The sequence below is a fragment of the Eschrichtius robustus genome, chromosome 2 (assembly GCF_028021215.1).
Source record: "Eschrichtius robustus isolate mEscRob2 chromosome 2, mEscRob2.pri, whole genome shotgun sequence".
In the NCBI taxonomy this organism is placed as follows: Eukaryota; Metazoa; Chordata; class Mammalia; order Artiodactyla; family Eschrichtiidae; genus Eschrichtius; species Eschrichtius robustus.
Window position 1 is genome coordinate 25,280,709 of NC_090825.1, and position 16,635 is coordinate 25,297,343.

The window sequence follows — 16,635 nt, forward strand, 5'->3', positions numbered from 1 at the left end:
AATTTTAATGCAAGCCAATAATACAAAACAGTTGCCAAACTTTTTCTATAAAGGGTCAGATAATAAATATTTTAGACTTTACAGGATATATGGTCTCTGCTGCAATTACTCAACTTTGGAAAGTAGCCATAGACAGTATGTAAATTAATGAGGGTGGCTGTGCTCCAATAAAACTTTATTTATAACACAGACTGTAGTTCAGATTTACCCAGCAGCTGTAGTTTGCCTACACCTGGTATAAAGGGACTGTGCATTAAATAAACAGGCTTTCCCAACTCTTCATATCTTGCACTATGAGGGGTTGTGTACTCCCATTATGAACTTGGGAAGCAAGAACAGCTAGCTAAGTTACACTATATTTTTCCCACATCATGCAGCTACTCTCTTCTGAGAAATCTGAGACAATCTAATCCACGGTGGCTGTTTTTCTGTGAGTACGTATGTGTTTATGCGTGCATGAGAGAGAGAATGCCTGTCATTCTGTGGCAATGAATAGTCTTAAACAATAGAATATATTTCTATAAAAGTTGAATCAGCTAACACAATCATTAGAATTACAGAAAAATGCACCCTTCCCATATAACAAAAATATAGTACAGTACATTGATCTGTTTAATCTTAACTGATTTGACAGATTTTTTAAAAGACAATTCTTTTTTTTTTTGCTTTAATTTGTATTTCATAGATTTCCAATGTGTTTAAACTTTTTCTTCCTTAAAATTGAATAGGTTACAATAAGAATTAGGTCCCAGACAAGTTTATGCTCCTTCTGGAATGACTGGGCCACAGACTCTGAGAAGGCTCAGAAATTCACATGCACTCTCTGAAGTTGTCTCTTGAAGCCACAAAGCAATCAGCAGTGCCTAAGACACTGTGGTCAGTTTAGTAATGCACTCCTTCCTTCCTTCCCTCCCTAATTAAGTTAGAAATTTTCCTCCTAATTAGGGAATTATGGATTTCCTTCCCTAGTGAAATGTTAGCACATAAGGTCTTTGCCTTTAGGTCTGTTTTCTACGGCACCTGTGCTAAGGAAGGGTGCATTTGTTTCCTGTGTATGTATGTGAGAGAGAGGTTAATTCAACTTTTTTACTTTCAAGGGCATTGTGTCATTTCGGATAGTAGATGTACCCTTCTAAAAATACCTTGCATATGTTAATATGAAATTAATTTTTATTACATTGCACTCACATGACCTTACACAATATAAACACTTCATTCATTTTCTTATATTAATAATTTTGTGTTCAAGTCAAAGAAGTAGAGAGATAAGGATGCATTATTTTCAAAATTTTCCTTCTAAATATAAAAGCATGGAGTGAAAAAAATAGTTTTAAGTGCCAAACCACTTAGCTGGGTTTTCTATGAAGTATTAGTAAGTGATACACATGGCTTTAATTGAGAAGTGAAAGACTATTCATTCAAGAATGGCCGTTTTCTTTAAACTAGTATTTCAACACACAATTTGGCCCTCACTCACTGCTGAAGCCGTCACCTCCTTCAAGTTATTCTACAAAGGAATCATTTTTAAAGAATCCTTTTGTCTTATTTTACTTCACAGCACTTACCAACAACTGATATATTTTAACTTTTACCTATTATTGTTACTTCAATTCACTGAAGTTTAAGGTCTATGAGGACAGGAATTATTGTCTGTTTAGTTTATTGTTGTCTTCCCTGTACCTAGAATGGTACAGACTTGAAATATAGTAGGTATTTATTCATTTTTAAAAAAATGATTAAATGTGGATTTAGGAAAAAAGAAACCAGGGTCAAAATTTAGATTATTACAATAATGACTTACACTTGTAAAACATCTAAGAAATTTCAAAGGGGTTTTCTGTATATCAATTCAATTATACCTGATAAGAATCTTGTCAGACAGGAAGAAGAGTTGTTTTGTGCACATTTTACAGATAATCTACAACTTTTAGAGTTTGTGTGACTTCTCTAAGTTAACCATCTCAGTTATAGGAGGAAGCATGATCTTTACTGATTTGTCAGATTTTAAGACCGGTACTGGTGTTATTAATCTTTTAAGAATAAGTTATTTCTGGTTATAATATTATAGCAACTAGAGTTCATTATATTGTGACTACATAACTCTTATATTTTGAGACCACTGACATTGTGTCAACTGATGAATTTCCTTTGATACTGAAACACATAAACAAGTAAGGGAAGAATTAAATGGGGCAAGTGTTGAGTATATCTGTTGATTATAAAACACACACACACACACAAACACAACCCCCCCACATGTGTGCAGAGGCTGTACCATTAGATAGTATTCTAAAGGGAACATATCACTAGCTAATAATTCATTACCTGCTGCTGTTCTGTGATCAATTCTGGTGGAAAGCCTGCTGATAACCCTGGCATTTTCATCATTCCCAAATCTAATTTCTTCTTTTTACTTCAACTTATCACCTCTTATCTTACACTAAAAAACCTTTTCTATTTCGTGCCATTCAAGAACTAATCTCCTGACCTGCTATTCTTGCCAATCAAATTAGTCATAACTAATTAGCATGAAAACAAATGTGATCATCTAAGGAGATTTTTGTTTCCTGCCTTATTGGAAAACAAAGTCTGTGGTGGTTGGATTATTTGGTAAGTAGCAAAATAGGTAATTCCCATTTCTAAAGCTATTTAAAAGCCAAAGGTGGTTTCAGTTATTCACCAAATATGTATATCTCATGTGTTAACCAGTGACAGTACAAAACGACAAAAGAATAATGGAATTTCTCAATCAACTCAGCTCTATTATATACAATGCAGAGATGTGCTCTTCACACTAAAACAGACAATGAATACACATTGTGCGACACGCAAGGCTTAAAAATAGAGATCTGTGGGCGGCCAAGTATCTGCTGTGACAAAGATCTGATCTACTAATTATCTGCAACACGTTTTGGGTCCCACGACTGCTACCCCAATCTTTTCACAATTCACCAGAGGGTGATTTTGGCAGGTTGTCAGCAGGCAAACAGGGAAATGAGTTGGGAAACATTAATAAAGGTTGAAAACAACAGCTTTTCATGCTTTGAGCTCATCATTCAAGTATAACAAAAACTGTAAGATGAGGAATGGGGACAATAGGCCAAGAAGATAAGAAAGAAGCAACCATTTAAATGACTATAAAGTTACATTTGTGAACCTCTTGTCAAATGTGTCTGTTGTAGCTTTTTCTTGAAGTTTTCTTATACTTTTTCTTCTTTAGAAAATCAACCAACGAATATGCACTCTCTATAATAGTGAAACACTTCTCCTCCTAGATACAGCAAAATCTTTGTCCCTTTTAACATAAAAAATAACAACACATTATTTTTCCCCAAAAGAGGAACAAAACTGTAACAGCTATAAAGATATTCAGAAGAACAGAACCAGAGAATAATGTGGAAACTAGCTTTGCTATGACTGATAAGAATAATTCCATTAACAAGACAGTAGTCCTAATGCCTTGAACTCACTTTTCTGAGGCACAATTAACCAACAAGTGGCAAGGCTAAAAGTATATTTCAAGCCTTCCAGATCTTAATTCTGTGCCCTTGACACTGTGTCACCACTCTTCATCCATGTCTTTTATTTGCTACACAGATGCTTGTGCATTTATTCTCAATACAACCCACAAAAGTGCCCCCTTACTATTAATCAAATGATCTTCTAATATCATTGAGTAGGCATTTGCCAGGACACAGGACTGGGAATTGGGAGACTTCAGCTATAATATCAGTGTTCAGTAATCCGTGGTCACTGCACACCTCACTTAATTTCTATTTCTCCACCTCCTTCTTAGACCTTTCTTTTGTCCAACAAACATCTCACTTAGCATCTCCACTTGGCTATCTCACAGGCATATCAGCTTTACCATATCCAGAACTGAAATCTTGTTCTATTACCCCTCATTCTGTTTTCCCCCCAGCCTTTTCCATCTCAGTAAATAACATCTCAATAAGAAACGCTCCGTAGCTCGAGACAAAAAATTTAGAGCAATTCTTTATGACACACTCTCCCTAAATCCCAATATTAAATATTTTCTCAAATTATCTATATTCTGCTACCATAAGCCTATTCCAAGCCTGAATACCTGGTTTGATACTATTAATATCATGTTCCACTTCCCTCTCCATACCATTCTCTACATAGTACTGTACTTAAAATTTATTTAAAATGTAAATTGGATCATGTAATCACTTGCTTAAAGTCCATGAAAGTCTCCTAATTACTCTTAAAATAAAATTCAAATTCCTTTTTATTTAGGTCTATCGAGTCTCATCTTGTGCCACTCTTGCCTTCGTTGGCGATGCTCCTGACATACTGGTCTTTTTTCAGTTCCTTACTTGTTCCAAGTTGTTTCCTATCTCAGGGCCTTTGCACATGCTCTTTCTTCTGCCCAGATCACTTTCTCCATTGCCCCACATAGCTGGTTCATTCTCGTCATTAGGCTAAATATAACTTCTTAAAAGAGGTCTCCATTGTCCCATCCAATCTAAAATAAGCCTCCATCCCCTTATTCACTCTCAGCGTCACCAATAATTCTCCTTGGTAACACTCTATTATTTTGCTAGGGTTGCTGTAACAAAATACCACAAACCAGGTGACTAGACATGTACTGTTTCACAGTTCTGAAGGCTAGAATCTTGAGATCAAGGTGTCAAGAGAGTTGGTTCCTTCTGAGAGCTGTGAGGAAGACCGTTCCATGCTTCTCTTCTAGCTTCTGGTAGTTTGCAAGCAATCTTTGACATTACCCTGATATCTGTCTTCATGTTCACATGGTGTTCCTCCTGTGTTCATATCTGTATCTGAATTTCCCCTTTTTATAAGGACACCAGCCATATTGGATTAGGGGCCCAGCCTACTCCAGTGTACCCTCATCTTAAATTAGCTAATTACATCTGCAACGAAACTATTCCCAAATAAGATCACATCCTGAGGTACTGGGGGTTAGGACTTGAACATATGAATTTTTGGAGAGTACAAAATTCAATTCATAACAAGCACTTTTCAAAATGTATTATGTGTGTGTGTGTGTCTGCTTAATTTTTTAGTGACCATTTCCTCTACCAGACAGTTCATCTTTTACTTTTTTTTTTCACATAGATATACCCAATGCCCTCAACAGGTTTGGCACCTGATAGTTGATAAATATTTATTGTTTTTCTACACATGTAATTACATGACTTATAAAGTCTATTACTGTTCTGAATTTTGTGATTTTGCTTTCTCTATACCCAGTTTTATCCTTATAATTTTATCCAATGCCATCCTAGGGCAAAGTTTTCAAAATGTAAACCATATGTCAAAATAAGGCAAACATAAATTCTGTTTTGCTCTATAACTTCCTAAATAATTCAAACCAAAGTATATATGCTTTGAGAAAGGAAATGGAAGTATTGCCATAGTTCACTTGGTAATTTTTCAACTGACTTTCAATTTACTTTAGCTCTGAGGAATGAGACCTGAGAATAATAATATAAAATGTAACCCCACTATATATTACACTGCACAAGAGAAACTTGAGAGAACGTACCTCTACAATTCAAAATACCACTGGCTTATACCAATACTGTCCATGGAGGAATTGTCTTTCCTTCTTTTTATGTCCATCCCACTCCAACAAGAGCCCTGAATCCTGTAATAGCCTACTTCCTGAATAAACTGAATCCTGCATTTATTATAAATTTCCTCAGCCTTCTCTTACTCTCCCTTCTTACCAGTTCCATCTCCTATGCTGTCAAAAAAGCATGAGTCTCCCATTTTAAGAAGGCTTGTTTTAAATCTTCCAAATCTATTATTGGATCTGGTCTCTCAACTCAACCTCTTTGATATTTTTCTTCAGCCTCTTTAAATCAATCATGTCACCTCTGCTAGACGAATCTTCCAAAATTGCCATTTTCATTATGCCACTTCCCTGACAAAACTATATTGGTACCATATCACCTATTGGATCAGGTTAAAGATTCTAAGTCTCCATTAACTAGCCTCAGATTGCTCATCCCTTTTTTTAACTTCCACTATGTCTCAAACTTAAGCCATCTGCTTTATTTTTCCAACAACTCTTGCCAATTTCAACTCTCTTGCTTTATTTATGCTGCTTTTCCAAGTGAGAAAGACTTGCCTACTTCTTCCTGAAAAATCCAGCTCTATCCAGTCTTCAATTTCCAGCTAAGGAAGTTCTTCTCATAGGGTTGACTCTTCCAGTCCATAAAATCTTCTCTGTCTGAAATTCTGTAGCAATTTTATATGGGAAGCAAAGAGAGAAAATATATTTATTTTTAGTTAGATGAGTGAACATTAAACTTTTGGTTCATCTGTGCTTTTTGGCATTCTTCATATCTCAGTAAATAGACAACCAACTTCAGCACCATCCACAATTAAGCTTGAGCTACATGGAATCAATTAAGGCAAATCCTTAAACAAGACGGAGTTTATTTCATGTACAAACTATTCTCTTTATATTTTTGTTTTATACTCTTATTATTTTAATACCTAAGTACTCTCATCACACCAGCTAATGTATAAAGTAGGAACAATTGCAAGATTTCATAAGAAACAAATTACATCTAAAATAAACCTAGAGAAGGTCTATAGCACTTAGCAGAAAGCCTTCGCAAACACGTCAGCAGAAATCACAGAAATTATAAAACTATAGAAAGTTCATGGAAAAACATTGAATATTTTTCTCATCCTAAATAATGTTTTCTCTGATAACTTTATTTTGTACCTAGCTGCTTTAAAATTTTTAATCATATATAACATATTAAAAGATTAATATGCTCCTGACTCATGATTCAACTTCAAACTTACAGTGTAATACTGATTTGGGGAAAATGGGAAGCACAAGGATAAAAGAACATTAGTAGACTACAAAAGTGTGTTAATTAAGACTGCATTTCTTTAAAAACACCAAGAATAATCTCACCCACATAAAGAACACATTATCCATAGCTTATGTAAAGTGGAAATACATTAAATGCTGGGCATGTATTCAACAATATTAACTTTGTGATGCTTATGAAAACTGTGAAAAGTGTAAAATTTTACACTTTTGATTTATTGTTCAGAGTCTGTCTTCCATACTAGACTGTCAACTTTCTGAAGGTAGTGGCCATGCCTGTGTTCTTTAGTATTCAATCCCATCATACAGACCCAGGTGGCCAATACTAAGGTTACTAGCCACATGTGGCTATTGTACACCTGAAATATGTCTAGTTCAAATTGACTTATAACTAAAACACACTGAATTTTGAAGTCTTAGTAAAAAATTACAGTATATCAATAATTTTTATGTTGAAATAATACTGTACATATATTGTGTTAAATAAAATTTACAAAAAAATAAAATTTACCTGTGTCTTTTCTACTCTTCTTAATGTGGAAGTTACAAAATTTTAAATTGCACATGTGGCTTAAATTATATTTCTGTTGGACTGTGCTGATCTCGACTGTGCATAACGCTTCAATAAAGCCCCCTTATATGAATAAGTGAACACATTTCATAATAAGTAGCTGTATCTTGCCTCAATTATTTATTGTCAGTTTATAATATTAACTGTTTAAAACCATATTTTAAAATTTATTTTTAAATATTTATTTTGCCTGCGCTGGGTCTTAGTTGTGGCACACGGGATCTTTGTTGCAGCATGTGGACTTCTTAGTTGTGGCATGTGGACGCTTAGTTGCAGCAGGCGTGTAGGATCTAGTTCCCCAACCAGGGATCGAACCCCAGCTCCCTGAATTGGGAGCACAGAGTCTTACCCACTGGACGAGGGAAGTCCTTAAAACCGTATTTTTTTTAATTCTAGAAAATTTCAATTTTATGCTCAAAAAATCTGACTTTTTTTCCAATATACTACTATGTTTCACATTATTTATACCATGCAGCACAAATAAATTTTATTTTTTTCTAGGCTGTTCACGTGACACATTAAAACATGTCTGTTTAAAATAAAATCCAAATTTTCAATTTTCCACATAAACCAAACAACATATTTCATACTTAATTTAAAATTGGATTACTATTTTCTTTGAATTGACTAGATGTTTTGACATTGTTAATCTTTTTGGTGATACATACTATCATATTTACAACAAATATTTACCAATATACCTTGAAATAAAGGTATATGCCAATATATCCCCCAGCAAGGTTGTTCTGCCTCCACTCTGTTTTACAGACAGCTTGCTCACTGACACACAAGTTCTACTACCAAGAACCAGCCTATTCACCTATGTTAGTCCTTACAGGCAAGACCAAAGCTCTCTTGAATACTAAAATTTAATAGAGCTTGGGAAAGTCTAGCCTAAGAATAATTAAATTAAGAATTACAGTTAGAGCCTGTTTTTGAGCACACCATATTGCCATCTGCTTCTCCTCTACCTTAGGCATCCATGGTCTATAAAATTGAGATTTTGATCTTAATGACAAGAAATAATCATGGACCCTGACAGAATGCAAAAGCAAGAGGAGCTTTCCAGTAGCACAAAGATATAGAACTTCTAAGCAGCATTTTTTTCTCCAGAAAATTTTAGAACTGGCCAGTGAAATCTAGCCCAACCCTCTTATTTTACAAATGAATCAACAGATGCCTTGAGAGGTTGAGACTGCTCATTGTTCAGAGTGAGATCACTGTGAGCCTCATCTAATTCTCTTCCCTTTGTAGCACATGATCCTCCTTTCACCCTGAATTTATTTCATAAGACACATCCATATTGACTAACTGAACTGGGTTTCAAACAAGACATCAAAATTCCTCAAACTTAGCATATAAGAGAAATAATCAGTAGAAAAGAACAAAGATTGCTTAAATTCAATGAGAACAGTGAAATAAAGGATGGCAGCCATAGATAATAACAAATCACTTTTTTTAGCGTGATAACTTCCAAGGATACCATTTTCATTTTATTTTTTTATACTTCCGAGCATGTACACATTTTTCCTTCTGTATTTATGAGTACATTTTCCCTAATTACAAACTAAAATCATATGCACTGGAGGCACTCTGAATCCTCATACCTTTCCTCCTTCTACTCTTTAAACTCTTTAGAATCATTATTTCTAATCGTCATCTACGGGTATCTTATATGATTTTTAATACTTTAGGCAATCCTCCTTTATAACTAGATTGTGATTACAAGTGTTTTGAGAACAGCTACTATACTTTATAAATCATTATTGTCCTAAGAGACTTTCACCAGAGGTCTAATACTCAGCAGAGTGCATTTTGCATATTAGACAATCAATAGATGCAAGTTGATTGACTTATGATTCACTGAGTTTGTGAGAGGGAGATTAACATGTTCCAGATGCTGAAGGCAAGATGTGTGTGGTTGGTATTAGCAATTGGCAATACCTATTGTTGATTATGTGTCATAAGGACCCCTGATCAAATGCAGAAGTGAGGAGCCAGGCTATGCAGCTCTCCATGCTAGGGTTCTATAATGTTTACACAAACTCTGTGGCCTCACACCTCTTGCACTGTTTTTCTGGATTACAGGTCATAGCACTTTACAGACAATGTCATATTTACCTTTACAGTGTTCTCTGATTGTTGAGAAGGGGCTAATGTTTAGCCCATTTCCCTCTATTACCACAGGGAAAAATATAAGCAAAGAGAGCCTGAATCATTTATACAACGCTGCACCATAAGGCAATGAAAGAGGCAGGTGCAGGTCTCAGATGGTTGTCCAAGTCCAAATTCCACGCTCTATCTGCTAGATAATCCTGCTTTCCCTCTCAATAGAATATTTCCCTAGATAGTTCCTGAAACATTTATAGCAGAAGCCTGCAGAGTGACTGTTATAGAAGTTTGTGGAAAACTTCCAGGCATCTAAAAATGTAAGAAACAGCCATATTTCACTTTGGGTGTTCACATTTGAGAAGTGATGTGGGTTTTTTTTCTCCCCTCAAATATTCAAAAGTTTGATCTAAGGCAAAAGTTTTACTATTCCTCCCTAAAGTGGAGGAGTGAAAACACCCATGAATTTTCATCAGTTTGCTGTAGGCAGAAATTTGCCAGTTTGCAGGAAAATGGCTTAAAAATTGAAGCTGAGATGAAATACTTGAACTTCTTGTGTGAACCTATGAAAGTAATATTTTTCTTTATCAGCTGATATGAAGGTTTGCACGACCCTACATTACTTCAGTATAAAAGTGACTTTTCCTGTCTGAAATGTCACAAAACTGTTTGGATTCTTCAGAACACATTCATAAAAAGATCCTCGTCCCCTTAATTTTGGCATATGCCATCATTTCCCTTTTATTCTTTATCTATTCCCATATTTAACAGAAGTTCCCTATAACTAACTTCCTATATCCTTCACTATGAGGTACACTTTGGGAGGAGCGGTAAATGGGATAAAAATGGAAAACTTTCTCAGGGTATCAAACCCCGCAAAGGCCAGAAACTTGCCTCCTATCTAGCTGGAAACCATAATCATATTGAATGCAGTTGAGCCCCTGACTGAGTTGCATGCTGAAATATACATGTTGGGTTGGCATTTGCCCAGATCATCAACTACATCGTGTTAACACGATGCTCATTTAGGCCATTTGGATGTCAGCAATAATTACCATGGGCAAAGGCACTTATGCTGCAGTGTGGTTCTCCCACTAATGGGACCAGAAGGATCCATTTGATGACACCTTGCTCTACTTATTTCTTTGTCACCCCCAGCTGGTGAGTCAGTTTTACCTTTATGGCATGTATTTAATTAAAACCATTTCTCAAAGATATTTTTCATTTCAGACCAACAAATATTTCTGGAGGCATCAACTACCTGAAAGCTGCTATAATAGATGCTGTAAAATATTTATGCTGATAATGATATTAGTAATGTAAACATGAATTTATAAATCCATCCAATCACAGGCATCTATTTGTTCAAGAAATTAGTTAGCATTGTAAGATGTGTGCTTCCTGTTTAACTGACTTATGGATGAAGGACGCAATAATCCTTTCACTAATATTCTCCTTCTGCAAACCATCTTGTGAGCTTTCTTAATTATTAGAATTTGAAGCCAGTGAAAAGATTAAACAAAGTGGACATATCAGAATGTTGAAGCAAGTGGAGGTTTTGACTTTCATTATTTTTTGACTCATACATGTCTCTACTTCACTTTCCAATATAGATCCTGCCTTAGAAGTATTCTGTTGTCAGACAGGCATGTGTTTCTTAGTTGCTTGTTTAATAAATTGTGGGGAAATTGTACATATTCACATGCTCTTGTTGGCTGATCCTTCCTGTCTTATATTAAGGAAGAAAGAATTGAAAGGTTGCTGGGTGGATTAGGTGCACTGCTTATCATTACTGAATGAAGAAAAGCCAACCGGTATTTACGAGAAGCAAGAAATACTCATGGCCTTATTAGTATTACGAAGCAGTCTAGATTTAGGATACAGTTTACTTAAACGCCACAAATTGACCTATGTTTCAACACTAATGTGTACTGAAGGTTCTCTGAGAAGCAGATGCCAAGACAAGATCAGATAGGCACGAGATTTGTTAATGTCTGTGAGAAAATTAGAAAGGAACCAGGAGGGTCTTCTCTCAGACCAAGATGTTTATCTGACTCTTGAGAGAACAAAGGGAATAAATGTTGACTGGAAGAAGGTAGATCTAAGAAATCTGGCAAGGTCAAAGGCCAATGGGAAGGACTGAGCCAAAGTGGCCCATTAGAGGAGTTCTGCATCTCCAGTAATGACCTAGCCTGCTGCTCTCAGCGTTGCTGTCAGCATTGGTTGGGAACAGTGATTGAGAAGGCAGCCTTGGTGTGATAGTGGTGATGGATTTCAGAGCACAGTGCTTGGAGCCACTGCTGAACTATGCTCTCCTCAGTTGGAACTCTGAGAAACAATTTGACACCTGCCACAGGCCACCTATTGCATCACATATATCTACTTTCCTCACTGGTTGGGGAGCATCTTATCCATGGTTCCCATGGGACTCTCTACCTGACAAGAAACTCAGAAGAGGTAGTGTTGATGCAGTCAATCTCGAGACCATAAATGATATTCAAACTATCCCTCCTCTGTTATCCATTCAAAATTCCCTTCATACTCAGTGATCACCTCAGCACGCTGTTGGTGGCACACCTCAGTACTAGTGTGACCCAAACCTTCTTTCCTGAGAGGTCTGTATCCTCGGTTAATCAGACCCTCAGATGGCGGTTGCTGCACATATCCATTCAGTTACAATGGGGCAAGTGAGTACTAGGAGGTGCCCACCTGAACCAACTGGGCGCTGCATATATTCCTCCCCACTCCTACTGTATGAAAAGTAGCCCTGTGGCCTCTTGCTATCAAGGTCAATTGCCTCTACCAGTATGATGACTTCGCTTCTATCCTGGTGGTCTCTGGGCACAAGGAATCCAAAATACCCAGACAGCAGCTGTAACATGCACTTCAGTGGAACCTCTTATGTGTCCCTTGGCAAAAGTATGTCCCTTTTACTCACCAGGACCTCCAACTCTGCAAAACCCAGAGCACTGTGTATAGAGGAACAAAATCCCTCAGCTGGTCATTGAGAGTGATGGTCCATGAGGATAATCCTGCTTCTATCCTATGGTTCCCTATATTCTTTCCCTTGGGGACACAGCATCACAGAGAGGTCTCTGATTTAATGAATACACTACATCCTGAGAATGGCTCCCTATAAATTCTGAACTGACACTTTGTCTGGATTTCTAGAGGCTGTTCCAGAGTTCTGTGGGGCTGGCCGGTACACTATGTGGTATAACCAGTGGCTCCCAAGGTCATCTGGCTTTACCTCACTTCTTTCATTGTGAGGTGCGCCCACTGTTTGGATGTTATGGGTTCAATATCTGAAAATTGGCTCACGCTTGGGAACTGAGCAAGAGATTTTTACTTTTTACTGAGGAGATTGTCCTTAATCCTCAGCCTCCTGCTCCTCTTTTGTTTCCTTTTTTTTTGGTTATAGTTATTGAACAGCACTCTTGCTCCCAGGGACGCCATGTTCCATTAAACATCTTTAACCGCTCCCTGTGAGTCAAGCTCATCCGGCTGCCCCTTTGACCTTGCTGATCTTTAGAGTAATTGCGGCCTCCTGGCATCTGGTGCCTAACTTTGCTACCTGGTTTCTAAAGACTGTAGCTGCTTTTCAGCCGCATTAACACAGGGAGATCAGCTCGGTGCTTTGAAACCACCTAGAGGGGTGGGGTAGGGAAGGTGGGAGAGAGACGCAAGAGGGAGGGGGTATGGGGATATATGTATATGTATAGCTGATTCACTTTGTTATAAAGCAGAAACTAACACAACATTGTAAAGCAATTATACTCCAATAAAGATGTTTAAAAAAAATAAATAAAGACTGTATCTGCTTTTCCTACCATCAGCTCAGGCTTGCAAAGGAGGCTCTACAGAATATCTGATACTAGTGTCCCTGTCACCAGCATCTTGATGATGGCCTTGGAGAATAATGTGACCTCTGGCTCCCTCTGTGGAACACATTCATCTGCCAGATCTTCTGGCCTCAGATAATATATCCACTCCAGTATGCCTGCTTCCCTCAGCCTCTTTATTCCTGCCTTTAACGTTAGATACCATAACTCAGATGTTTCTACTTCATTTAATGTTGGCCATCATTTTTCTTAGGTCTCCAAGAGCCACTGCAGCAGTGAGTTTACTTCGTCTCCTAGGGTTCGGGCTAAGATATGCCTTGTCCCAGGAAAGTCAGTTAACTGTCCCACATCAAGAATACTTGCTTACATAGTCTTACATTCTGGCCTCTTTAATGAAGCATCTTCAAATTCCCATCACAGGGGTATTCTCCTGGCTCAAGTACTTATTAGTTATTTCTTTCAACTCATTCATTGTATATAGTCTCTCTCCTTCTTTTTGAGGCCCAATATGGTAATCCTGGGCCTTACCAGGTATCAGCCTGCAGCAAGAAATGGAGAAGGGGATCACCTGTCTCCTCGGGAGGAGAGTTTTTCATTTGTTTATCTTGTTTTTTTGTTTCAACAGCCACTATTCTTATTGCACATCTACCACGTGTCCAATCCTTCCATGCGTGATGCCATTCAATCCTCACAATTAATTACCACAACCAGGACCATGACCACGACCCTCAAGAAACTGAGGCTCAGAAAGGTTAGTCACTTGTCCGAGTTCCCCAGCTGGTAAGTGTTAGAGGAAAGATTCTAATCCTGACCTGTCACATTCCAGAGCCCATGTTCTTTCCACTTAGCCACCAGTTACTCTTCTCAGTGAAGGGTCCTTGGTGCAGTCTCTGGTGTGGACAGATAGTCACTCCTGTGGAAATTCCTGATGGGTGTTACAAGGCAGGGTTGGATTTGACTGGTGTTGGTAATAGGAGTCAAGACATTTCAGGGATCCCAGATACTTCTTGGCCTAGAGACTCCATGTGCAGCAGACAGGCAGACTCTCACAGTTCCATGGACAAAAACTGGGGTTCCAAGGAGACATTCACCTTTCTGTGGTGTGAATGTGTAGGTACCCATAGGCTCTGAATCACACATCATGCAATCCCACCAGAGGGCTATACAGTCCTGGGATATGCACCTACTCAAATATGCTCACCATCTTCTTCACACACACACACACACACACACACACACACACACACACACACACAAAACACTCAGGATGTTGAGGCAGGTGATGGAAAGAAGGGCTCTGGCTAGGTCATATGAGGCTGGATGTGGTTGCATGACACTGGCCAGCAGACAACCATCGTGAGATGCTAAAGATGCTTCCACTGCCACTGTGGTGGTCACCTTGGGCAGCAGGGGGTGGGTGGGCAGCCACACAGAAGGGTAAGCAGTGTCCAATCACACCCACTTGATACAGCAGCAAACCCAGCAGCAAGAGCGAACCTGAGACAACCAGAGCAATGCCTACTGACAACATGGCAGCCAGTGGCCAAGCAGGGGAAGTGGCCAGGCCAGCCAGCACCAGGATGGTGACCAGTAGACAAGGCCACCAAGCAGCACCATGAGGGCATCATCACCTCCACGGCTGTGCAGCTGACACATGCAGTTCATGTCCTGCTCAGCTGAGCTCATCAGCTGCTTAACCAGAACCAGAGGAGCCAGCAGACAGAGCACAGTGCCAACTACCAGCTGCTACTTGCTCAAGCAGCTGCTGGTGGGGGAGAGCAGTGCCATGCGGGCCACAAGGCCTTCAGTAAGAGTGATAGCTCTTTCTCAGGAAGGTAGTCCACCTCTGAAGCCCAGAAGGTTCATGGACAAATGCAGAACTAGTATCAAGATATCCCCATCCTATGTCTCAGGGCCCCAGGTTTTCCCAGCCAGCACCCTGGCTTTGGCATAACAAAGCAGAACACTGGGTGATCATTCAAATGTCTCTGAAGCCCTGCAACTCTATTAGATCTTCAGCCTGTTGAATAGCTCTCTGTTTTCACTACAGGAAATAAGGGCCTCTTTGTAAGATACCAAAGCTTGTTAACAGCCCTTAGTCTCTTACTATTATCCCTCTGCAGGGCATAAATACAACTTAGAAGGAACTAGCCAAGTTCACTCTCTTTAAAGGCATTGTTAACAAAAAACTTTCAAATGCCTGAATCCTCATCCCCCATCACAGCATTGTTCTCCACGGAGACATTTTCCTGCCACCAGCAGTGAAATCCTTAGCAGTTAACATTGCTTTGTACAAGGGAGTATCATTGCCCCACCTACCAAACAGGACGATATCCTTCCTCTTCACCCACAAGTTGATGAGTAAGCCAGTCCTAAATACCTATCTTGTTTTCTTGGATAACTCCTGATACCACTTGTGTTATCTGGGTACTGTGAGAAGCAGATGACACCTAGACAGAATTAGATGTGCAAAATATTTTTAGGGAAAACATCTGTGAAGGAAACTGGGGATGGAGCTGGAGGAGGGTGGGAGAACTGACAGTATGCAGGGCTGACCCTTGTGAGGGGAAAGGAAAGAAAGGAATGTCAGGTGCAAGAGTAGTAGAGAATGTGGCAGTTTTAAGAAAGCTTGGCAAGGCTGTTGGTGAATCTTCAAGCCAAAGTTGCCCATCAGAGGAGTCCCCCATCTCCCAGTATCAGGCCTGACTTAGCATCCTTCAGCCCCTATAGCAACATGATTGCTGATTAAGCTAATGAGTTAGTGTTTAGTTTCATCAAAACTTAAAAGTAAAGAAAATAATGTAGAGATCTTCACGGACTGTATGTCTTTATTTTGCTGTTTGTGTCATTGCTGTAATCCCTATATTCTCTTGTTCTATAATTTTATTGTTATTAGCTCTTTGAAGTCCTCAAGGATGTGAAAGAGATTCTGTAAATTACTTTATGATTAAATTATTATGTCTACATTGTTATGTAGAGAACCCTGGATGAATCAGTCTGTGGGGGAGGAGGGGAGATTACAACTGATTTTTTTAAAGAATATGTATTCTCAATTATAAATTGAACATAATTAAAATACTAAATTGTTTTGGTAAAGATTAATCAATCTTCATATGGTATTGCATCAGTACATATATCACTTCTACAGATGCACAGCAAGCTTCAGCCTTTCCTTCAGTTTTTCTGTACTAGCTTTTTTTTTCTATTGCCATATTCATCTGTGCATAAAGCCTGGAGATAACTAATTTTACCTGCATCTCCATCTTTGATGGAAT

At 38.4% G+C, this 16,635-nt stretch overlaps 1 pseudogene; it reads right to left on the reverse strand.

Moving 5' to 3' along the window:
- Positions 1-14,666: 14,666 nt before the first annotated feature.
- LOC137756001 (transmembrane protein 125-like) lies at positions 14,667-15,148 on the reverse strand (annotated as a pseudogene).
- Positions 15,149-16,635: the final 1,487 nt, after the last annotated feature.